Source organism: Miscanthus floridulus, chromosome 6 (assembly GCF_019320115.1).
Source record: "Miscanthus floridulus cultivar M001 chromosome 6, ASM1932011v1, whole genome shotgun sequence".
Lineage (NCBI taxonomy): Eukaryota > Viridiplantae > Streptophyta > Magnoliopsida > Poales > Poaceae > Miscanthus > Miscanthus floridulus.
In genome coordinates this window covers 72189302-72214436 of record NC_089585.1, presented here as the reverse complement: position 1 = coordinate 72214436, position 25135 = coordinate 72189302, and positions in this window count along the sequence as shown.

Here is a 25135-nt window from a genome sequence, read left to right as displayed (position 1 = left end):
TCAGCACAGCACACCCACTTTCTATGAATCTAGGACCGACAGATGTACAGTTTAGTAGTATATTTAATTGAAAGCAATTTCAGATTTCAGACCCTGTGACTCCTGATGGGAACCTTAATGAATTTCTATTATATGTTTAGGCAAACAAACTCAAGTATTTTCTGAAAGTCATTGAATTGATGGGAGCATCGTTAGGTTCGGTTGTACTTTCTGAAAGACATTGAATTGAAGAAAAAAAGAAAGAAAGAAATAACTTGATCCTCAGACGCAGGAGCATCGAGCACTTGATGTATCACTTTCAGGTGAAAACACCTACTCATGTTCTAAATTATAAGTCTCTTTGACTTTTTCGATACATCAAGTTTACTATGTATCTAGACTTATGTGTACATACCTAATAAATTCGATGTATCAAAAAAGTTAAAGCGACTTATAATTTTCCTATCTGCATAAACCATGACAACGTGTTCTGAAATTGTTTCCTGAGGAAGGATCATCCAATTTCTCCATCTCCTTTCTCTTAAAAAAATCCATTTCTGTACTTTAAGGTGCGTTTGGTTGCCGCCGCTGCAGGCCACGCCTATGCTGCGCCCTCACCAAATATGTGGCGATGAATTCGTTCGTCTGACTTGCGGCGGCTTTTGGCATCAAAATACACGGGAATACGATGGCGGGGTCGCGGCACGCCGCAACTGCCGTAGCCAACCAAATGCACGCCAAAAATGCGGCGCAAGCAGTGCAGCGCCGTGTGGCAAGGTGAGGCTACCGAACCAAAAGCGCCCTTAATCCCACCTGGACAAAACTTCTACTCTCTTTAGCGTCTTTCTAAAAAAAATGTTGACATTACATGATTCAACTTTTTTTTCCAGAAAACATGACGTTTTAGTGTTCCTTGATTCCTTCCACGTTTACTTCATTTACATGCTGATTTTATTATAACATGAAAAAAGTTCATTACGCAGCAATTGAGGCCAAATCTTTGGCCACCTGGACACCTAGTCATGGATACAAGCGGGAATACTGTCCAAAACTGAGACAGTACCCGGTTGTCGTAGGGTCGAAACCGCGGCAAGCATTGTTGTTCGAGTCGGTGTCAGAGTACGTGTCTCCGGTGGCTCGGGTGGACTCAAGAACACAAGAATCACAGAGGGGACGCAACGGTCTATCCTGCTTCAGGCCGATCGGTGCCCTACGTCCAGCAGCTGATGATCCTTATACTCAAGAGCACTCAAAATCAGGGGTTACAACAGAGTGTAGAGAGATTTGGTAGGGGTTAGCTCGGTGCTAATCCTAAGATTGCCTCACCGCCGGTGGAATCTTCCCCTCATCGGAGAGGAGGAAGACGATGGATGCGGCGGAGGAGCTCTTGGTGCCCTGTCTGGGTTGCCCTGCCCTCGGTGCTGAGCAGGAGCGGATCGAATGAGGAATGGAATCGAATGATCTGTCTCGGATCCTCTCTCCCCCTAAGGTCCAACCTTATCCCTTATATACCGAGATAGGTCGGGTACATGGCGGTTTGGGGAGAAGTGTCTACTGTCTACATGCGCCGGAGTCTAGGAGGGTCTTGCAGCGATGCTCTGTGGACCATGGCGGTGTCGTGGAGCCGAAGAAGCCTTGGGCGTCATCCGGCTACTCTGTTCTTACACTCTGCGTATCAGGATTTGTCGTCTTGGACCGGCCTCCCCCAGGTGGACCTTCTGAGTCTTCTTGGTGGTGAATGAGGTCGGCTCTAGGGGCTGACATGAGGGCCCGGGAGCCGCCCAGCCCCTAGGAGACCGAGGGGACTTGTATTCTTGTGTCACGCCCCGTGCGTGACCCTATCGTGGGAGCGGTCGGCAAGGCCTGTGCCTGGAGTGCAGCGTCTGGGAGCCCCCGAGCCTCGATGGCTCGGGGCTTGTCCTCCAGCACCCGGCCCTTGGCTGGCGTCATAGGCCGGGTAGGAGGTAAGGGCTGAGCATGGGCATGTCGTCAATCGGGAGCCTAAGGCTTGGGCGAGCCCCCAAGCCCTGAGCGGGGGCTGCGGCGTGCCCAGGCTCGGTCAGGTCTTTTTGGTCGGGAACCATTGATCCTGAGGCTTAACTTACCCATATGTTAGGATCTCGTCAGGAGCCCCTAAGCCCTTCGTGGCCTCACTTAGCCTAGTTCGTGATGGCGACTGGAGGGTTGAATTCGATCTTCCGGTGACCGAGCTAGCCATGGTGGGGACGACCTCCGCTGACAAAAGTGCGATGCCCTACATGGGGCCCTTCCCCTAGTGTGACAGGGGCGCTCGGCTATCAAGGCCGAGCTGTAGAGGTGCTGATCCCTTCTAGTCCTATGTCAGTGTAGGTCTGTGGTCCTGAGCGAGGGTTCGGTGAACTCGTCCGGGAGTTACCAACTCTAGGCCCGTGGGCACCCCTCCTTTCAGGGCAGAGTCTGCCATGGGTCGGGTGATTGTTGGCATATATTAATGCGCACAGATAAATCCAGTAAGCGTATGGATACTGCTGTAGCTTTCTCCCAAAAGTATTCCAAGTATCGTATCCACAGGGAAATGTGTGAGATTAATACAATCTAACTTAACCTAGGGGTAGCAACAAGGCTAAGGATAAATAGGAGCGTAGAGAGGATAACTAAGGTTCTCTAGTTCTGACTTCGGTAAGCTATGTCTTCTACTATTCAACTAGGGACATTACTAGGGAAATACACCAGTATAGGATGCTTTCCTTCAGTAACCGGGTCCTACTTGACCTACAAATGGGAGGTGGACTACAAAGGGCTCAATGAGAGTGTCACACTTGCGGTCTAACGCTACCTTGCGATCTACCACCGGTCCGGAATGCAGGGTGTGTTGGCATTTCTTAGCATCACTCTTTACTAAGTTGTCATCCCTAGCAATGATGCCAGAAATGCGTTGTTGGTAATTATTGAGAACACTTGTAAATTTATATATATTAAGTATCCAGCAAGCGCACAGATAATATAGCATTGTAGCATTTCACTTGGGAGTATACCAGGTATCAGTTATTTATATTTTACCATAGGGAGGAGCGGTGGGGTGGCTAGAGATATTGACAAGTATGTATACTTATGATAAGATCATCAACTCTCATGCTTTAATAGGGGTAAGTCAAATGATAAATAAATGACAAGTGTAAGACATTGATAGTAATCCAGAGATAGAAATAGATACAAATAAATGTAGTATGGCTAGGCAGGAGATTAATTAAGAGAAAAGATTCCTAAGTCATTTATTATTTACTAAGTCCTTTTGTATCTAGCTCTGTATCTATGCATAAGGAACATTACTAAGGAAGATCAAGAACAGAGCTTGACTCCCTTCGCAACCGGGTTCTACTTGTTCTACAAACGGGGAGTGGACTACAAAGGACTCAATGAGAATGTCACACTCGTGATCTACCACATGGCCCAGAGTGTAGATTGCATCCGTAGGTAAACAATATTTAAGCACCATGCTTACATAATGTCGACCACTTAACTCACTCGAGTATTGAGCTAAGTGCTTTGTGAACATATGCATAAATTCATCATCAATCATGAATATATCAAGTATATTACCAAAGCAAACAAGGAACATAATAAATAGAAATATAGTATTGAAGTAGCACGAAGTCAAAATATAGAGGGATACAATGGCTTTACCTAGCCTCTAGACGGCGAATCCAGAATCCTAAGCAATAGCCCAACTCTACTTGAATCTTGCTAGCTAGCCTATACTAGAACTTGAAAGAATTAGAGCTCTATTGTCTTCTCTCTGAAAACCCTAATTTATGATCTGATCTTGACTTAGATCGAATGCCTTAGGGAGGAGGGTAGGGGCTGGTATATATATAGGGGGATACATCAACTTTGGACCCTCGGATTCAAACCAACTTTAAAGAATGGCGTAGATGCAATCTAGGAGGCGGTGGAGAACCGACGTTCGAAGCTGGGGCTGACATGTGGGGCCAGGTGGCTGACTAGCCTATAGGTGGGGCTGACCGGCCCCACCTATCATCCTCCCATAGTCTACTTCGAGGGGATGCCTTCTGGTGATCTCTAGAACCTTCTGGAGCTATTTTCGTCGTGGATAATTGCGTTTAATTCTGACGATTAGGTCCATCTTGACGGATTTCTTAATAAACCCTGCTGAAAACACAGATTCACCAAAACTTGTGGAAATTGTTAGTTTAAACCCCTAAGTCTATGTTGGTGATCATTTTCATCCATTTATTCAAGTTATGTTGATGGTTCTTTATAGATGATAACTACCGTCAACAAACTCCCCCAAGCTTAACCTTTGCTCATCCCTAAGCAATGCTAAACTCAGCAATGGATCAGGAGTTGCCTCAATGTTTTCACTTCTCAAAAGTACACATGCGTTCAATAAAAAATTCTCCTCCGAATTAGAATAAACTGATATGACTTTCAAACCTACCCATATTACCTTCAACCATGGGGCTTGTAGCCTCCACTTGGGTCTTGAGCATTTGAAAGACAGAATGATCAAGTCAAGCACTATGTCTCAAGTTCTTTGCTCAACCATTATTTCAGAGTTTTTGCAAGTTTTCAAAATAAAACTAAGAGATTTCATTATATGACACTCTCAAGTCTCTCAAAATATATGGTATTTATGGATCCTCACCAAGGCAATAATGATGTTATGCCTTTCTTCCTACAACTAAAGCTTATGTGGCGCTCATAGGAATGGTGATAACATGAAAGGGCATACTTGTAATGCATATATTGTAAAGTCAAACAACGGATCCAAAGAGAGTTGAGTCATACAATCAAATCAAGATGTACATGTGTGTGGAGTATATGGTGGATATATTTGGTGGCTAGCCTAATTCTACTATGCTGCCTAAAAAACTTATCTCCCTTTTGAAACTTGGAAATATTTGCAAGAAAACATGGGCTATCTTATTCATCTCTTTTTTTTTCAGGCGGGCATCTAAGTGCCCTTTGTTTTGATAATTTGGACACTTGTCCATTTTTTTAATATTTTTCTTCTTTCTTTTTTATGAATAACTTTTGCATAGCCTACGCCTCTTCTCTGCATAAAACTTTTGAGAGATAGCAACATGAATTCAGAGCATTTTATTTGGTGGAAAACCTATCAAACATATTTTTGGCGTTTACTCCCAGTGTACGAGTAGAACATTTTTAGGTGGATCTAGATGGAATGCATGTTATTGCACCTACCCCTAGTGTAAGAGTAGTACATATGTGGGTGGTGTGTACATGATCTTGATTTTAAGAGCATGACAAACCTGTCATAAGGATCAACAAAGCTTGACCAAACTCAATACAAAACAAGTAGCATATATGAGTAGAAGTTTTTCCTAGCCTAAATGTCATGTTTTCGCTCTGGTAGGAATTCAAGCTTTGTCATACAAGGAACTCATCATATAGCATTTTTATATTTTTTTCAAAAAGAAATCTCCTAGAATTTTAGTATCACTTGGAACAAGATAAATAGCAGCTCAGACCTTCTCATATCATACTTTGGACCCTCGGATTCAAACCAACTTTAAAGAATGGCGTAGATGCAATCTAGGAGGCGGTGGAGAACCGACGTTCGAAGCTGGGGCTGACATGTGGGGCCAGGTGGCTGACTAGCCTATAGGTGGGGCTGACCGGCCCCACCTATCATCCTCCCATAGTCTACTTCGAGGGGATGCCTTCTGGTGATCTCTAGAACCTTCTGGAGCTATTTTCGTCGTGGATAATTGCGTTTAATTCTGACGATTAGGTCCATCTTGACGGATTTCTTAATAAACCCTGCTGAAAACACAGATTCACCAAAACTTGTGGAAATTGTTAGTTTAAACCCCTAAGTCTATGTTGGTGATCATTTTCATCCATTTATTCAAGTTATGTTGATGGTTCTTTATAGATGATAACTACCGTCAACAAACTCCCCCAAGCTTAACCTTTGCTCATCCCTAAGCAATGCTAAACTCAGCAATGGATCAGGAGTTGCCTCAATGTTTTCACTTCTCAAAAGTACACATGCGTTCAATAAAAAATTCTCCTCCGAATTAGAATAAACTGATATGACTTTCAAACCTACCCATATTACCTTCAACCATGGGGCTTGTAGCCTCCACTTGGGTCTTGAGCATTTGAAAGACAGAATGATCAAGTCAAGCACTATGTCTCAAGTTCTTTGCTCAACCATTATTTCAGAGTTTTTGCAAGTTTTCAAAATAAAACTAAGAGATTTCATTATATGACACTCTCAAGTCTCTCAAAATATATGGTATTTATGGATCCTCACCAAGGCAATAATGATGTTATGCCTTTCTTCCTACAACTAAAGCTTATGTGGCGCTCATAGGAATGGTGATAACATGAAAGGGCATACTTGTAATGCATATATTGTAAAGTCAAACAACGGATCCAAAGAGAGTTGAGTCATACAATCAAATCAAGATGTACATGTGTGTGGAGTATATGGTGGATATATTTGGTGGCTAGCCTAATTCTACTATGCTGCCTAAAAAACTTATCTCCCTTTTGAAACTTGGAAATATTTGCAAGAAAACATGGGCTATCTTATTCATCTCTTTTTTTTTCAGGCGGGCATCTAAGTGCCCTTTGTTTTGATAATTTGGACACTTGTCCATTTTTTTAATATTTTTCTTCTTTCTTTTTTATGAATAACTTTTGCATAGCCTACGCCTCTTCTCTGCATAAAACTTTTGAGAGATAGCAACATGAATTCAGAGCATTTTATTTGGTGGAAAACCTATCAAACATATTTTTGGCGTTTACTCCCAGTGTACGAGTAGAACATTTTTAGGTGGATCTAGATGGAATGCATGTTATTGCACCTACCCCTAGTGTAAGAGTAGTACATATGTGGGTGGTGTGTACATGATCTTGATTTTAAGAGCATGACAAACCTGTCATAAGGATCAACAAAGCTTGACCAAACTCAATACAAAACAAGTAGCATATATGAGTAGAAGTTTTTCCTAGCCTAAATGTCATGTTTTCGCTCTGGTAGGAATTCAAGCTTTGTCATACAAGGAACTCATCATATAGCATTTTTATATTTTTTTCAAAAAGAAATCTCCTAGAATTTTAGTATCACTTGGAACAAGATAAATAGCAGCTCAGACCTTCTCATATCATATTCGTCAATTACCTAGACTTAGATCAAGCATATGCTACCCACGAGTTTCAAGTTCAGAGTAAATTCTTATATCCAAACAGTCATATCCTAGAACTCGGGAGAATTCATGGCTGAAAACTAGGTACTTGAAAGGAATTATAATAGAGCAACTATTCATCATTTCCATTATGAGAGATCATCTTCAAAGTTCTTTCTTAAAAACAGAATTGAAAGCAAACTTTATACACACTCTTTTTATTATTTTTAGATCACACCTTACTAATAAAAAATAAAGACAATTTTTTATTTTATTTTTAGTTATGCAATTTTTTTAACAAGACAAACTCGAAAATAAATAAAGGAAAGAAATAAAAGCCTAGAAAAGAAAAACTTACTTAAGATAAATGGGGGATCCTCCTCCCCCAAGCCAGGGTGTTGCTGTAATCATTTAGAATGGTAGGTCGAAGTTGAGCTTATGGAACAAGTAGTTCTAGTTCTCATTCTTTTGCTGCTGGTGTTGATGGATGTTAGTGATGGCGTCTCCCATGTTTGATTGCCACTAAGAGTGCTGGTGCAAGGTGTTCTAGATGGCATGTTGGGTCTCTTCAATGGTGGTCAACCTGGTGTCGAGGCGGACATGATCCCTCTGCTAGTCATGGTAGCCCATCTATTGATCATTGTAGCCACGGGGAGAGAAAGACATACATTCTCCTTGGTGGCCACTTGAGACTTCTTCATAGTACTATGGCTGGTAGTTGGGGAAATTCCCTTCTTGCCAGTGCTCACTCAGAGCCTGCTTCCAAGAGCCTTCAGAGTGATGAGGAGAGGGCTGCTCCCAACCAGCATGCTCGGGCTAGAACACACGGTGAAAGCATCTAGGCCCCTAGTTGGGTTTCAGTGATTAATGACAATACAAGATTACTATGACTAACGTGTGTTGCAGAGGCAATTTAGTTAGGTCATGGATAATGGAGATCGATTGGGCAATCAAGGTGGTCATGCCCCTACGATGGAAATCATTTTGGTTTTGAAAGGATGGACTGACAAGGTTAAGGATGGACTAGTTCTAAGTGTCGATTGGAGTTGGAGAGACACTTAGAGTAGTTTAGGACTTTGTTTTTCCTTTGGCCGTACTATTAAGGGGGGTATGGATGGGTAGCTTGACCTAGGTGAGTCTAGTGAGTTAGGTGTGGTGCACACTTGTTAAAACTAGCACTAGGTAGCTCCAAAATAGCCCTTAGATCTAATGGAGCAAACTTCATTCACATATGATCGAGAGTTGAAAGTGAATGGAGGGTCAAATACTGACCGGACGCTGGTTCCGGGTTGACCGGACGCTGGCACAGAGTCTGGTTAGTTCATTTGACCAAGGTGAAAGCATCTGGCACGACCAGACGCTAAGAGGTGAAGTGACCAGACGCTGAGAGCCTATGTCCGGTCAACTCCAGTAAGGTTCCAGAGAGGGAAAATCACGACCAGACGCATCGACCGGACGCTAGCCAGCGTCCGGTCACACTGTAAACACTGGAGTTCGGGGTGTACTGATCGGAGCGTCCGATCAACATGACCGGAGCGTCCGGTCACCCCGTAGAGGCACATAATGGTTCGTTTTTCAGCCCATGTTATAAATACCACCTCCACTCGTGTGTGGGGGTACTTTTGCTTATTCCAATAGCTAAGAAACACATTTGAGAGTGCCAAGAAGAACAAGGTCCTAGTGAGGTGATTGAGATTTGAGAATCCCAAAGAGAGCCCTCATTAGTGAGATCAAGAGTAGTAAAGTGTGCATCCACCCTTCTCATTAGGCTTGTCATGGTCAAGTGAGAGTTCGTGCTTGTTACTCTTGGTGATCGCCATCACCTAGACAACTTGGTGGTGATTGGGAGCTTAGTGATCATCCGAAGAGCTTGTGGATGACCCAACTCACATTGTGAGCGGTTGTGGGTGATTCACCGCGACGGAGTGTTGAAGAATCAACCCGTAGAGAGCACTTGATCCTTGCACAGATCAAGGGGGAGCTACACCCTTGCGCGGGTGCTCCAACGAGGACTAGTGGGGAGTGGTGACTCTCCGATACCTCGGCAAAACATCGCCGCGTTTCTCCTTCTCTATTTATTTTGAGCATTTACTTTGAGCAATTCAATACTTGTCTTTACATTCATAGAATTGCCATGCTAGAGTAGGATGGGAACTTAGGTTGCAAGTCTTTTGTGCGGTAGAACACTTAGAAACACTTTCTAGACACAAGGGGTTAATTGGGATAACCATAGGTTTTAATTATTGCAAAGAAATTTAGAATTAGCCCAATTCAGCCCCCTCTTGGGTATCTTGATCCTTTTAATTGGTATCAGAGCCTCGTGCTCACATATTTAGGCTTAACCACCTAGTGAAAGATGTCTCATGGGGATGGACCTCCTCCTATCTTTGAGGGGGACTGATTTTCCATATTGGTAAATTTGCATGGAGGCGTATCTAGAAGCTTTAGATGTTGGAATTCTTAGAGCCACCTCATAAGGTTTCCCAAAACCTTGGGATGCTGCACACCCACAAGACAATGAGTTGAACTATGAAAAATGGAATGCAAAGGCTAGAAACACCATATTTAGAGGCATTTGTAAAGATTGTTCAACTAGGTGAGGAACCACAAAGATGCCCATGCACTATGGTCGGACGTTTGTGCACTCCATGAAGGAACAAAGAGCGAGCGTGAGGAACGCTATCATCTTGTCATGAAAAAGCTCAACTCTTTTGAAATGCTTCCTAAAGAATGTGCTAATGAGATGTATTCACATTTGAATGTTCTTGTAGAGGAAGTTAATGGGCTTGGACGCACTCAAATGCAACCATCCGATGTTGTAAGAAAGATCTTGAGTGTCCTCCCTATTGACAAATATGGGCATATTGTGACCAGTGCTACATCAAGGCAATCTTTCCACCGCTACACTGACACAAATCTTAGGAAAGATCAATGCTCATGAGATGTACATGCACATTACACCTCAAGATGGCTCATCCTCTATAAAGAAGAAAGAAAAAGACTTAGCATTCAAAGCTAGCCAAGAGAAGGGCAAAGCAAGGTTTGAGTATGAGAGCTCAAGTGATGATGAAGTTGATGATGAAAGCCTTGCTCTCATGGTGAAGAAAACCACCAAGATGCTAAAGAAGCTCAACAAGAGTGGCATCAAGTTTCATGGCCAGAAGAAGAAGTTCTTCACAAGCTCTAGAAGGAAGCCAATCTCTGAGATGGATTGCTACAATTGTGGAGAACTTGGTCATCTAGATCACCAATGCACAAAGCCCAAGAAAGACAAGTTCAAGAACAAGAACAAGGGCAAGAAAGATGACTCAAGCAATGAAGATGAAGATGAGAAGAAAAAGAACAAGCCATACAAGAAGAGAGATGGCAAGAAGAAGGACTTCCACAAGAAGAAGAAAAGTGGAAAGGCTTACATCGTCGGTGATTGGCTCATGGACATTGATTCATCTAGTGGATCATCCGATGATGATAGTGATGACTGAGAAGGTGGCCTCTATTGTTATTGATTCTTCATCATCTTCACTGCCACCACCGCCATCATCCTCTACACACCTATGCCTTATGGCCAAAGGTGAACGAAAGGTATCACATGATGATGATAGTAGTGGTGATGATCATGCTCATAATGATGATAGTGATAGTGATAGCGATGATGATGAATATGAGTCACCTACTTATGATGATCTTGCTAAATTGCTAAAGAAATACACTAAGATCATTATAAAGACTAGAGCTAAAAATGAAAAGCTTGAGATTAAGAATGATTCTCTCTTAGCTAAATGTGACATAGCCGAAAAGGCTAGTGTTGAGCTTAGAGAAGCAAATGATGCTATGTCATCCAAACTTAAGGAGCTAAAATCTTCTAAGAAAGAGCTTAAAGATAAACATGATAAACTTGAGTGGGTGCACAAATAGCTCATCACTAGCCATAAAAAGCTAAAAGATGAATACACTACTCTCAAGATTAATCATGACAATCTTGTTATTGCTCAAGAATTTTTACCCAATGAGCCACATGATGCTACTAACGATGTTGTTAAGATTGATATAGCTACATCATGTGATGATTCAATTGATGAGAGCATTGAGCAAGGATCTAGTAGCAAAGGCAAGCAAGTGGTTGAGTGCAATGACTATGATGAGTATGTCAAGCTCAAGCATGACAATGAAAAGCACAAGAAAGAGTTTGAAGAGTTCAAAATCCACAACACCATTGTGCTAGAAACTCTTGATAATGATGGTGACTTGATTCTTGAGAATGAGAAGCTAAAAGAAGAAAACAAGAAACTCAAGGAAGAGAGAAACAATGTTGCACTCAAGGAAGATAAAAGTAGTGATGCACTCAAGGAAGAGAACAAGAAGCTCAAGTTAGGAAAAAGAGCATCTTAAGATTGGATTGAGCAAGTTCACTAGAGGCAAGTATCTTCAAAGTGAGCTCCTAATGAACACCGTCATGAAGATGGATAGAAGTGGCATTGGGTACATGGCAAATCAAGAGAAGAAGAAGGCTCAAGCTCAACAACAACAATCAAAGCTAAAGCCAAAGCCAAAGAGATGCTTTGAGTGTGGACAAGAAGGCCACTTTGCTTTTGAGTGCCAAACTCTACCACCACAACCCTTGCCCAAGCATGCTAGACCCTTTGCCTTCAATGCTCACTACATGCTTATAAAGGATTCTAGTGGAAAGATGAAAGTGATGTTCTTAGGACCTTCCAATAAGAATAGGCCTAAGAAAATTTGGGTTGCAAAGTCACTTGTTGAGAAGGTGAAGGGCCCTCAACAAGTTTGGGTTCCTAAAGCTTGATCTCTTATGTGTAGGTGAACTACAAGACCGGTGGAAGTTATTGGGTTATTAATAGTGGTTGCACACAACATATGACCGGTGATCCTCGTATGTTCACCTCACTAGATGAAGTAGATGGACAAGAAAGAATCACATTTGGGGACAATTCAAAGGGCAAGGTTAAAGGATTGGGCAAAGTGGCAATATCAAATGATCATTCTATCTTAAATGTGCTATATGTTGCTTCATTGAGCTTCAACTTGCTATCCGTTGGACAATTGTGTGATCTTAGCTTTCAATGCTTGTTTACTGAGAAGGAAGTTGTTGTATCTAAGAAGGATGATGATCAAGTGATATTCAAAGGATTTAGATACAACAACCTATATCTAGTGGACTTCACCTCCGAAGATGCAAACTTGAAGACTTGCCTATTCACCAAAACAACACTTGGGTGGCTATGGCATAGAAGACTTGCTCATGTTGGGATGAGCTCACTCAAGAAGCTAATGAAGAATGATTTGGTGAGAGGGTTGAAGGATGCAAAGTTTGAGAAGGACAAGCTTTGTAGTGCATGTCAAGCCGGCAAGCAAGTTGCAAATACTCATCCAACCAAAGCTTTCATGTCAACCACAAGAGTGCTAGAACTCCTTCACATGGATTTATTTGGACCAACAACATACAAGAGTTTGGGAGGAAATCTTTATTGTCTTATGATTGTTGATGATTATTCAAGGTATAGATGGGTATTCTTCCATCATGACAAATCCGAAGTTGCATCTTGCTTCAAGAAGTTTGCCAAGAGAGCTCAAAATGAATTTGACGTGAAGCTCAAGAAGATTAGAAGTGACAATGAGAAGGAATTTTACAACACAAACATAGAAGCCTATTGTGATGAAGTTAGAATCAAACATGAGATCTCCTGCAACATATACTCCTCAACAAAATGGTGTAGTTGAGAGAAAGAACCAGACATTGATCACTCTTGCAAGAACAATGCTTGATGAGTACAACACCCCCAAAGCTCTATGAGTAGAAGCAATCAACACCGCATGCTATGCATCCAATCGCCTATTCCTTCAAAAGTTCCTTGGCAAGACACCTTATGAGTTGCTCAATAGGAAGAAGCTAGGCGTCTCCTTCTTTAGGGTGTTTGGTTACAAATGCTACATCTACAAGAAGCAGCAACACCTAGGGAAGTTCCAAAGATGTTGTGATATTAGTTTTCTTGTTGGTTACTCATCAAAGTCCAAAGCATATAGAGTATTTAATCATGCCACCAGCTTGGTTGAAGAAACATATGATGTGGAATTTGATGAATCTAACGGCTCCCAAGGAGCACATGAGAATCTTGATGATGTAGGTGATGAACCATTGAGGGAGGCTATGAAGAACATTCCAGTTGGAGACATCAAGCCTAAATATGATGAAGATGATGTACAAGTGATTGATCCACCCTCTTCATCAAGTGTACCACAAGATGGTGAAAAAGATGGGAGAGTAGAAAATGAAGACACTCATGTCTCCCATGAGCAAATGGTGGTACAAGCACAAGATGTTGATGCTCCACAACCTCCTCCTTAAGTGGTCAATAGAAGAAATACACCTCTACTACAAGATCATCCACAAGATCTCATCATAGGGAGTCCATCAAAGGGTGTAATGACTCGTTCACAAAAACTTGCTTCATTTATTGCTCATCACTCTTTTGTCTCTTGTTTTGAGCCTACTAAGGTTGAAGAAGCTCTTCAAGATCCAGATTGGATAAATGCCATGCATGAAGAGTTGAACAACTTCACCTGCAATGAAGTGTGGACTCTTGAAGAGCGGCCAAAAGGTGCAAGAGTCATTGGAACAAAATGGGTGTTCCAAAACAAGCAAGATGATCAAGGTGTTGTTGTGAGGAACAAGGCAAGACTAGTTGCAAAGGGGTTCTCTCAAGTTGAAGGTTTGGATTTTGGAGAGACCTTTGCACCGGTTGCAAGATTAGAAGCCATTCGTATCCTCCTTGCATATGCATCACATCATGAAATGAAATTATATCAAATGGATGTGAAAAGTGCATTTTTAAGTGGCTTTATTAATGAACTAGTCTATGTTGATCAACCTCCTAGGTTTGAAGACCCTAGATATCCTAATCATATTTATAGGTTGTCCAAGGCATTATATGGGATTAAGCAAGCCCTAAGAGCTTGGTATGAGCGCCTTCGGGACTTCCTCATTGAGAAGGGCTTCATCATTGGGAAGGTCAACACCACACTATTCACTAAGAAACTTGATGGGCATATCTTCATTTTGAAAGGACCTAGGATGCCGCCTAGAGGGGGGGGTGAATAGGCATTTATGAAAATTAACACCTTTAAATGCGGAAATAATTAGTAAAGGGAGTTTCCAAATTGGAAACTCCAAATAAGAGTAATACCACCCCTCTCAAGTTGGCCACAGAGTATACAAGGTATAAATAATGTATCTAGAAGCTATGAACCCTACAACAAAAAGTTAGAACTAAAGGTAAATATTTTTAGCACAGAGCTCTAATACCGGACGTGTCCGGTATGAATACCGGACATGTCCGGTATGCACGGTTTCTGTAGAACAGCCCCAAACTTGCTCCTTTCGAATTTCTATCTTTGAAACCAAACTACAGGTACCTACTAGAGATATAAGTAAACACAGAGAACCTGCACAAGAGCTAGAGCAACACAAATATCGAATGAAATGCAACTTGAGACACGATATTTGTTTTTATCGAAGTTTCGGACTCGTTCGAGTCCTACTCTCCAGTTGAGGGGGCTGTGGGCTGACCCAGCAAAGGTCAGCCCTAGAGGGTACCACGAAGGTCACTCTAGCCGGAAGTCTTTTCCAACTCCTTTTCCTCCTTCCACTAAATGATTCTAAGGTGGTGGAATCGACCGTTACAAACTTTCCGAAGCAACCACAATCTCTCGGTTGCTCTCCGGCGACTGCCTAGCCATCTAGGACTGAAGAGTCCAAGAGTAACAAATGCGAATCACGAGATTGACAATATGCACAAGTGCTCAAGTGGTGGCTTGCTCTCTTTTTCAAATTCTCTCTCAACCCACAAACTGATTTTGCAATTTGGATCACACACTCACTTAGAGAGGGTTTTGGAGAGTTGGCAAGGCTCAAAAACGTGTGTCTATGTCAGTAGAATCAGCAGCCTCCAAAGGTGGAGGCTTGGGGGTATTTATAGCCCCCTTGGAAAACTAGCCATTTTATAGCCGTTGCAATACCGGACACGTCCGGTATGCATACCGGACACGTCCGATATGACTCATATGGTGCCAACGGTAACTAAGTTACAGTGATGTTGTGAGGCGTCGGAACTCCCGATGAATACCAGGACTCCCGACCGTCGGAACTCCTGACTCACGTCGGAACTCCCGACCCTCAGCATATTTGAAAAACATGTAACTGAGTCAAGGTTAGTGAGGTGTCGGAACTTCCGACGCATGTCGGAACTCCTGACTTACGTCAGAACTCTTGACCCACATGGCTTTTGAAAACTAGCCGTTAGCTTCTGGTCATCCTGGATATCAGACATGTCTGGTATGACCAGGATAGTGAACCCTCCAAGTTAGTTGAAGTGCGAGACGTCGGAACTCCCGACCCATGCTGGGACTCCCGACCGTCGGAACTCCCGACCTACGTCGGAACTCTCGACGAACCAACCCGAGAACAACAATTTTACAGCTGCTGGACGAATACTGGACACGTCCGATGTGAACACCGGACACGTCCGGTATTGCCAGACCAGCAAGAAATCAGTTAGCTCTTTTTGTCGCTCAAATACTCAAAACTCACATGGGTTGGCATGAGCACTTATGAAACATTATCTATCAATATGATGCATCCCTCTTAATAGTACGGCATACCTATTAAACTCAAGATCAAAGGAAAAATGAATTTATACCACTTGAGTTGATTTCTTTTGAATTGATGCCGTCCCTTCCAATCTTCATCAAGCAAGGGTGCTAACAAGTTGATGTTGATCTTTTCACTTGAGCATAGCCATCTTGAGCATGTGACTTGATTCCATTCATCAAATTTGAATAATCCCAAATGTATCAAGTCACTTCCATCAAATACTTCATTATAGATTTGATTCTTCACATCAATATGACCATCTTAGCTTGATTAGTACCTCAACTAAATGCAAGTACTTTCTTCTTCACCCTAGCTAGGTTCTTCGGTCGCCAAGCCGTCGCTTGCCCTTCACCCTTGCTTAGTACCTCGAAGCCTTTCCTTGCTATCTTCACCATCTCAAGCCATCAAGTCACATCTTGTTGTTGAATCATTCCATTCATATGTATTGTTATCTTTTTCATTTTAGTTTAGCAAGCTTCAAATATGAGACCATTCCATATGCAATCCCTCATGTCTCATTAACTAATAATCACTGAGCTTGCTTTCACATAGTACATGGAAATCCCACAATAAATAAGCCTTCACATGAATTCCATTTGCATTGTTGTCTTGTGCTTGAACTAGATTATTTATACAACAACACATTATTTTGGCTTTCACTAAGTACCTGTGAGATAACCTATTACCTGTCCACACTTAGCAAATGGGTTAGTCCTTTAATCATGTTGTCATTCAATCAACCAAAACCCACTAAAGGGCTAGATGCACTTTCAATCTCCCCCTTTTTGGTGATTGATGACAACTTGATTAAAGCTTACACAAGGATATAAACATTTAAGCTTTTGGGTTCAATGATTTAATGAGAGGCTCCCCCTTGATATGTGCTTATGAGTAGAATTCACAAAATGACCTCAAATGTCAATTGCACATATTAAAACATATAGGAGACTCCCCCTAAATCATTGCATCCAGTAGGGTGCATGTGTGTGTGACAAAGCGAAACCGTGATGCATATGACAAGATATATCACACAAGAATAAATATAAATGCATCACATCAAATATTTTCATTCTAGCATGCATAGTCCTTATAAAAATAAATATAACACATGTAATTCACACATAGCACTCATTACAAATTTTCTCAAGTCTAGAAGCCACTGATATATAAAATAAAGATCATGTCTCAAGAGATACATAGATAAAGCATAAGTCTCATCTCTCACATGATACATCAATGAAGCTCAAAAACAAACTACAGCCTGCAGTACATATCTTCTGGTACAAAGATAAGTAAATAAAACTATCCTGAAGCTTTAATCAGTCTCTCTCCCCCTTTGTCATCTATCACCACAAAGGTCCAACAAAGACATACTAAGGACAAAGGGGCTACAAGCTATCACTAAAGGCCAAGATCACTCATCCTCATCATCACCAGCATCCTCGTCATCTGAGCGTGCAACACCGGCTAGACGAGATCCACCCGCACCAGATGGGTCATAGCCACCAGACCCATAGAAGCTGCCACCACCTATCAGGTCACTCCACTAATCTATGGCATAGTCATCTACAGTGCTGGGACATGGCTGAGAGTGAGTAGGCACACGAGCCTAAAGTGGTAGAGTGTCAGGGTGCTCAGGTGCCTGCTGCTGCTGCTGTCGCTGTATGAACTCAACATACTCTCTGTCATATCTGGCCTGCTGCTGCTCCTTAGTCTCCGGCTCACTAGCTGCCTCATCTAATAGAGGAGACCTAGGAGGATCAAGCTCAATCCTAGAAGCAATTTGCTTCAAGGTTCGAGTATCGTTCCTCCTAGGCTCCCTCTCCTTCTGCTGCCTGGTCTGGATGTCACAGCACATCCCAAATATGGAGCTGAAAAAGCCTATGGATAGGTGAGGGAGGACTACCACAACGTGAAGTAGAATGTGAAGGGGCACGTGGTGAAGGTGAAGCTCCTGCTGGTGCACCACTCCTAGGTGCATCTGCCTCTGGTGCTACTGCTCCTCCTCCTGGTCCTGTTGGAGGTAACCCTGTCTCAGGTAGATCTGCAACAATCTTCAGGGCCTTGTGAATCTTATCATACTCGAACATGTGCCCTGTCACCTGCTCAATCATATGCATGATATAAGGAGCAAAACCACAGCCCTTGAGGGGCCTCTCTCCAACACTCCTAATCTCAGACCAAATAAAGTCAAACATGCTGAAAGGCCGAGCATTAGGTGCCATCCTATGGAGTAGGTTCCTAGAATAATCTGCAATGTTGCCCTTGTCTCCACCCTTGTAGTTAATAGTCTTCCTGAACATCCTGTCTAGGTATCTGTAGGTAGGGTGAAGACCTAGAACCTTCCCCATAGCTCCTCTCTCACCACCAGGAGGATACATATATGCAAGCTGCTCAGGAGGTAACACCTGCTCAGTGTGGATCCTATCCCTCTGGAGATCATCCTATGAGAAGCCAAGGTGGGCGGCAAAAACATCATAGTCAACACTGTGCCACTGGCCCTCAAGCATCTAGTGCATCCGCCACTCATCCTCCTCAACAAATAGAGTAGCATAGAACTGAGCTACTACCTCTGTGTTCTAGTCATGCTGGAACTCCATGATCTCATAAACTCCTATGCTCTGGCAGATGGCAATGGCATGATCAACTGAGGCCTTCTGCAACTCTCTAATATATTGCTAGTTAATCCACTGAGACTTGGCAATCACTGGGTTCCTGGTGAGAATCACACTAGAGTAGAAATCTAGGTGAAAGGCTGTCTAGAAGCGGTGATCGTACTAAACCTTAGCTAAACCTCTTGGATCAATCCTTCGCTCATCTCTGGCTCTCCTGGTCATACCCTTTCCCCTGTAGTCAACCCTGGGAACATAGGAGGGCACATTGGACAGACGTGTCTCAAGAAGACCATAATGCATCCCCTGACCAGGCTGGTGCTAAGCTGGTGGAACTGACTCCTCCTCCTCAATCTCCTGCTCCTCTCTGAGCTATCACCATCTGATCCTCTATCAGTGCTCTTCCTCTTTCTTTCTTCTCTAGACTCCACTCTGAACTCATCAGTGTCTGTGTCAGAAGAAGAGCTCCCAGACCCCTCTACATGCTGAGCTGCTGCACTAGAGGTAGCCCTGGTAGACCTCCTGCTGGTTGGCTTGAATCCAGGATGCATATCCTATCTCGCCTTCTTGTACTTCTCAAGTGTTGGATCATGCCTGTGCTTGGACCTCGGCTCCTGTCATCCACTCATGGCTGTTGTCCTGTATCCAAAGATTTTCATAGAATTTTAGATACATGCCCATAGCTTATTCTTGAATTGTAATTAGACATAGATTCTTTTATCCAAGATTTTATAATCACCTTGACACACCATTGTCACAAGGTTTGTAAAACATAGATATAGAAGAAACTATGCCTAATATACAATTCTAGGATAGCATTGAATCAAAGGAAGCAGAGAGCCTGCTCTACTAGGCCATACCAGGACACTGTCCGGTATGGGCTGACCAGCAACCCTAACCAGGGTTCCTTGATTCAAACCAACACGGATTAACACCAAACTTTGGGCATTGCTTCTACATCACCAATGCAAGCACATAGACCAAAGGAATTTCAAAATTATGCATTGACCATGTAGATCGAATGAGGTCCAGTGATTAGGGTACCTTGAGAGGAGAGAAGAGAGAGCGATGTGAAATTCAAATCCACGGGCCTTCAATCCTTGATCCAAGCCTTCTCCAATGCAATCCCCCTCTCTCTCTTTTCCTTGGTGAAATCCTCGGTTGCCCTAGGTGGGAAGAAGGGCGTCAGGCTGGTTGGTTGGAATGAGACAGACAAGTCTGGGCCGAAGGGGTACGCCCTGTTTTTATAGTCCTGCTCATACCGGACACGTCCGGTATACACAGGCTGGCCCAATTTATTCCAAAATGTGTTTTCTCTCTTCCAATCCCTTTTTTGTTATTTCTTAGTCCAAAAGGTATATAATCTTGATCCAAGATGAGTATCAGTCACTTTCCTTATCCAATGCCGCAAAAGAATTTCTCTTTTTCCAAATATTTGGCATATACAAGATTTCGCTTACTTGAGAGAGAGAGAGATAGTAGATTGTGGACTCAAGAAAGCCATATCATGTGTGATTAGTCAATCAAACAATCAAGGAGAGCTATAATCATCACATGACAAGGCTAGGTCACAAAGACCAAGATTCAAATAATTTTTCAAATTCACACTTCCTACTCATGCTAGTTAGTGGTTTTGAAAGACATCTCTCCTATGTCACACAAATGCACATTCTAACAAACAAAGGGCCTTAGATGCACTTACAATGTATGTATGTAAACACATACCTTTGCCTTGAGCCCACAAGAATACCACTAAGAGGATAAATAGCATGATGATCTTTATGTTGACCTCAATGGCCAAATAATCATGCTAGATACATTTTCATCCAAAGAACTACAGAGAATGCTAGATAAATTTGTTAGTTCACAATGGTGCAAAATAGAAATTTAGCTCCCCCTAAATAAGTGCTTCAAGTAATTTGAATGACTTTCAATAAGCACTTTACCCTTTTAAGAATTTGGGAGTCAATTTTCTATTTTGACCATAAATCAAATAAAATTGCCATATTTAAAATTAAGTTCGGGAGATGCTCACAATCCACTTAGATTTAATAAATCACAAGCTTCTTAGTAAATTAGTGATATATGAAAATATATGAATCAAAAACTCAGTTGCAATCCAATTAGTGTTCTGGTTCCTATAATACCAGGACACGTCCGGTAGGTATACCGGACACGTCCAGAATACACAGAACAGAAAAACTGACTTTCTGTTCCTAGGCCATACCAGACACGTCTGATAGGTAATACCAGGACACGTCCGATATGTTCAAGATAGAACCAATTAATTCACTACTTGTAATTCTTCGTTTAGCTCTAGTATTTATTTTAAACTTGCATCTCAACAAATGAATTGGTTTACTAGAGAGCCGTTAAAAGCATCATATGGCAAAGTAAAATTCTTTTTAATTGAATATAATTAGCCACTTTCATTATTTCACAAATGTACCTATTTGTGAATTATAGAACATGAAACGAACAAAGTGACTATCCTAAAAGGTTTAGGTACTTGTTACCAATGGTGAGGATGAAATATATGATATGTTCATTGAATTATCTTCGGGTCAATCATATAAGAGATTATGATAAGAATTAGTTGATAGATTGAGTGAATATTGTCAAATTGCTTGCTCAACCACCCAGAGACTTTCATCTCATCACCAAGTACCTACATCATTAACCTAAGCACACTTTGGTACCCAACTCTTGTTGGGTCCTTTTGAGTTAGTCAACAAGTACTTAGGCACCCAAATGGCTTTAGCACTAGTTTGTGGTGAACACATCACCTTACTAGTGCTAACTCCATTTGTGGTCTTCCTAAGCATATCATTATAAACAAATGTGTTTGGCTTAGGAGTTTTACCATTTGGGCATTCATAGCTTAGATGCCCTTTTCTTTTACAAGCATAGCATATGCGGCCTTTGTTTGCTCTATGCTTGCTTTGCTTGTATGGACATCTATCAACCTTGTGGCCCATCTCATTGCACCCATAGCATCTTCTAGTTGCAACTTGGGCTTCCTTTCTTGCCTCTTTGTACATTGGACATTTCTTGGTAGGATGCCTCAATTTCTTGCTCATGAGACAAGCACTTTGTCCATGACTCTTCATTTGATTGGCCTCCTTGGTAGAAGCCTTTTTATTGGCGGCTTCAATCTTGTTGGCCCAACTCTTGTGTGGACACATAGCCCACTCATGTCCATACAATCCACAACCATAGCACATCCTTTTTCCCTGTTTCTTGCTCTTGGTTGTGTTGGCCTTGCTTGAGATGTGTTTCTTTTGTTGGGCTTTGGAGGAAGCAAGGTTTGAACTCTTCTCAAGCTTCTTCACCAGTGTTATCACAGGTTATCTTGAGAAGGTTGTGCTTTCTCCTTACCCTTCAACCGAATCACATCTTTCTTTAATCTTTGCACTTCTTCTTTGAGCTCTATGTTTTCTATAAGATTTAGCTCAATCGAAGATTGGCTTGCTTGAGAAGCACACTCATTAGTACAAGAAATATTTAATTGAGATGGTGTACTAGTGAGCGGATGTGTGAGAGGTTGACAAAATTTTACCGATGTAATCACAACCTCATGAGCCACCTCAAGCATGATGCTTGATTCTACTACTTCCTCATGAGAGCACTTTAGATGAGCAAAATTTGCTTATAGCACATTATACTTGCTTGATAGTTCATCTAGCCTTGCCTTGAGCTCGAAGTTTTCTTTCTCTAGTTGTGAAACACTAGAAGAGGAGTTAGTAACTAAAGCATGCTCAATTGACAATTTTTCATACCTCTCATTTATTGCCTTTAGCTCTTGCAATTTGGAGATGAGAAACTTTTCTTGATTTTGAAGCGATTGCTCTTGTTTTTCTATCTCTTCTTCAAGCTCATCATTCTTTTCAACTATCTTCATGATGATGAACTTGTCTTTGCGGTTGAGATGATCAAGGTTGTAGTTGTCTTCAACTTCAACATCACTGTTATATTGATCATCTACTTGTGCTTTCTCCTTTTCTTGAACTTTCTTGTTATTCTTTTTCTTACTTTTCTGTGCCATGAGACACAAGTGATGAGTATCATGAGATACTGAGGTTGACTCTTCACTTGGTTGCCACTGGGCTTGAGCATCGTTGTAAATAGCTGCTTGCTGGTCTGCTGCCTCGGCCATACCGGACACGTCTGGTACATGCAGGCAGACAATAGGTCATGCGCTGCTTGCACTTCTTGCTTCGGCTTGGCACTCTTGAGGTCTTGTGAGGCTTCTTTGCTGCATGAAGACACAATGGACATACTTTCCATTGACTCGATCTCAAATGCATCATCACATTTGGATTTTCCATATAAATCAAAAAGTCTAGTCCAAATGAGATGAGCACTCTCCGAAGGTGGTTGTCCATTGAAGATTGCCTCATCTTGAACCTCTACACTCAATGTACTCAAAATAATATTAATAGCTTGAGCATTGAGTTGCACGCATATCTCTTCTTCTTTTGACAAATTTTTGTAGTTGCTCCAATCAACTATAGGAAGAGGTATGCTTGCATCCACAATATGCTCAACAAGAGGACTAATGTCTCTAAAAGTATTGAGTACATGTATTGACCAAGTTAGAAAGTTTGAACCATTATTTTAGAGAAGCACCGGCTCCAACTCGATAGGTGTCGACATCCTTTTCTCACGGTGGTGAAGCTTTAGGTGAGAACCTCGCTCCGATACCAATTGAAAGGACCTAGGATGCAGCCTAGAGGGGGGGTGAATAGGATGCTGCCTAGAGGTTGAGGTCGTGCTTGGTGCCCGGCCTGCCTACATGTGGCCATGTAGTTGTCGGTGAAGACTCTCTTCAAATCTTCCCAAGAGTCAATGGAGTCCGGGGCGAGGCTTGTGAACCAGCTCATGGCGGCTGGCATGAGCATGATAGGGAGATAGTTTGCCATGACGTTGGTGTCTCCCCCGGCAGCTCGGACGGTGGTGGCGTAAGCCTACAGCCACTGAGTTGGGTTCATCCTTCCTTCATAGGACTCGACTCCAGTGATTTTGAAACCACGAGGCCACTGGAGCGTTCGGAGTGCCCTGGTGAATGCAGGGGGCCCTTCCAGGCTGTCAGGACCAACATCAGCAATGTTGCCAGTGACGATCGGCTCTAGAGCTACGTCTAGGTTGCCGTATTCCTGCTCATACTCCTGGCGACGTCATACTTCATCTTCACGGCACCCGAAACGTCATTGGTCGATACGCCGTCGTGCATCCCAAAGATTGCTGAGGTGCACTCGGGCGTCCTGTTCGACCTCTTGGTCATGCTGACAATGATGCTCGGCACGGTGGCCTCCAACTCCCCCCTGGGGAGGTGGTGACTGGTTGGCGAAGCGACTTTGACTGGGGCGGCGATTGGATCTAGGATCAACTAATTGGTGGATCGCGCTTGTGGAGCACGAAGGTCTCTGAACTTCTCGGATCTCGTTAACTTGACAGTGTGCCGCTTTAAGCATGGCGGTGACCTTGGCGAGCTCGGGCATCTACGGGAGGTGAGCGAGTTCGTTGGCGGCCACGGCCAAATTAGCGCTCGAAGTCTTGAAAACGTCGTGGCCGTCAATGTGGAGGAATTCTTCGTTGAGGTTGCGATGAAGGGGCCTTCCTTATGAATCGATCTGGTTATCACGAGCGGCCTCAGCCATCGCGATGGCACATTCGTTATCACGCTGTTGCGCGCGGTTGGCATTCCTGTTTTCACGGGCGGCGTGTTCCTCATCTGTTTCACCGTTCTGAGGGGGGCTATCGATACTGACATTGAAAATCACGCCACCCCGAAAAAGCAGGAGAGGAGGTTGCCTGGTGAAGGTCTCGGCGAGGGGCTCGGTGGATCCTTGAGATTCGGAGTCCGGATTTTCCTCGAGGATAGTTTGGAGGGATGCTCCAAGATCCCGGCCGGCGTGCAGCATGTTGACAGTTGGTGGAAATTGGTCAGCGAGCTAGTCGGCGAATTTGCCCCTCTAGGCGTCCTGATATGTAGTTGCGGTGTTGGCGAGCCCGAAAGGCAGGGCGGCGGGCCCTGGAGTCTGCTGAGCATTGATCGTTGACAGATCAGGATCGGAGGGCGCTCGGTGCTGAACAAGGGTGTCCAGAGCCGACTCAGCAATGGAGAGGCAATCGGCGAGTTTCAGGCCTAGATTCGATCAGATCGTCGTTGTTGACATGCCTCCTCTGGTAGCAGGGAAGCGAGTGGTGGGTGGCTGATGGAGTCAACCTCGGAAGTGGTTCCGAGATTGGATCTGCAGTTGCGGATGCGAGGGTGGTCGGTGTAGAGCCGATCTACATCGGCTCGAGAAGCTCTCCAACTCCGTCGACGTTGATGACCCACGTGATGGATCCGACCGTGAAGATCTGGCCGGACTGCGGGAGGGACGAAGAGCCTACAGAAAAAACCATCTTGTTCGGCAAGGAAACAGCACACACACCCCTACCTGGCATGCCAACTGTCGATGGAATATCATCGGTAGTCCACCGAGGGGAACCCCGTGATGGTAGATTGATCGGTAGAGGAGCGTGTAATCGAGAACAAGAAGACAACAGAGACACACGAGTTATACAGGTTTAGGCTGTCGGTACGACGTAATACCTTACTCCTATGGTCTGTTGGTTTGCATTAGCTATCGTATGATTTGCCGTGAATTCGTAGGGGGTCCCTGCCTGCCTTATATAGTCTGGGGGGCAAGGTTATAAGTCGGTTAGAT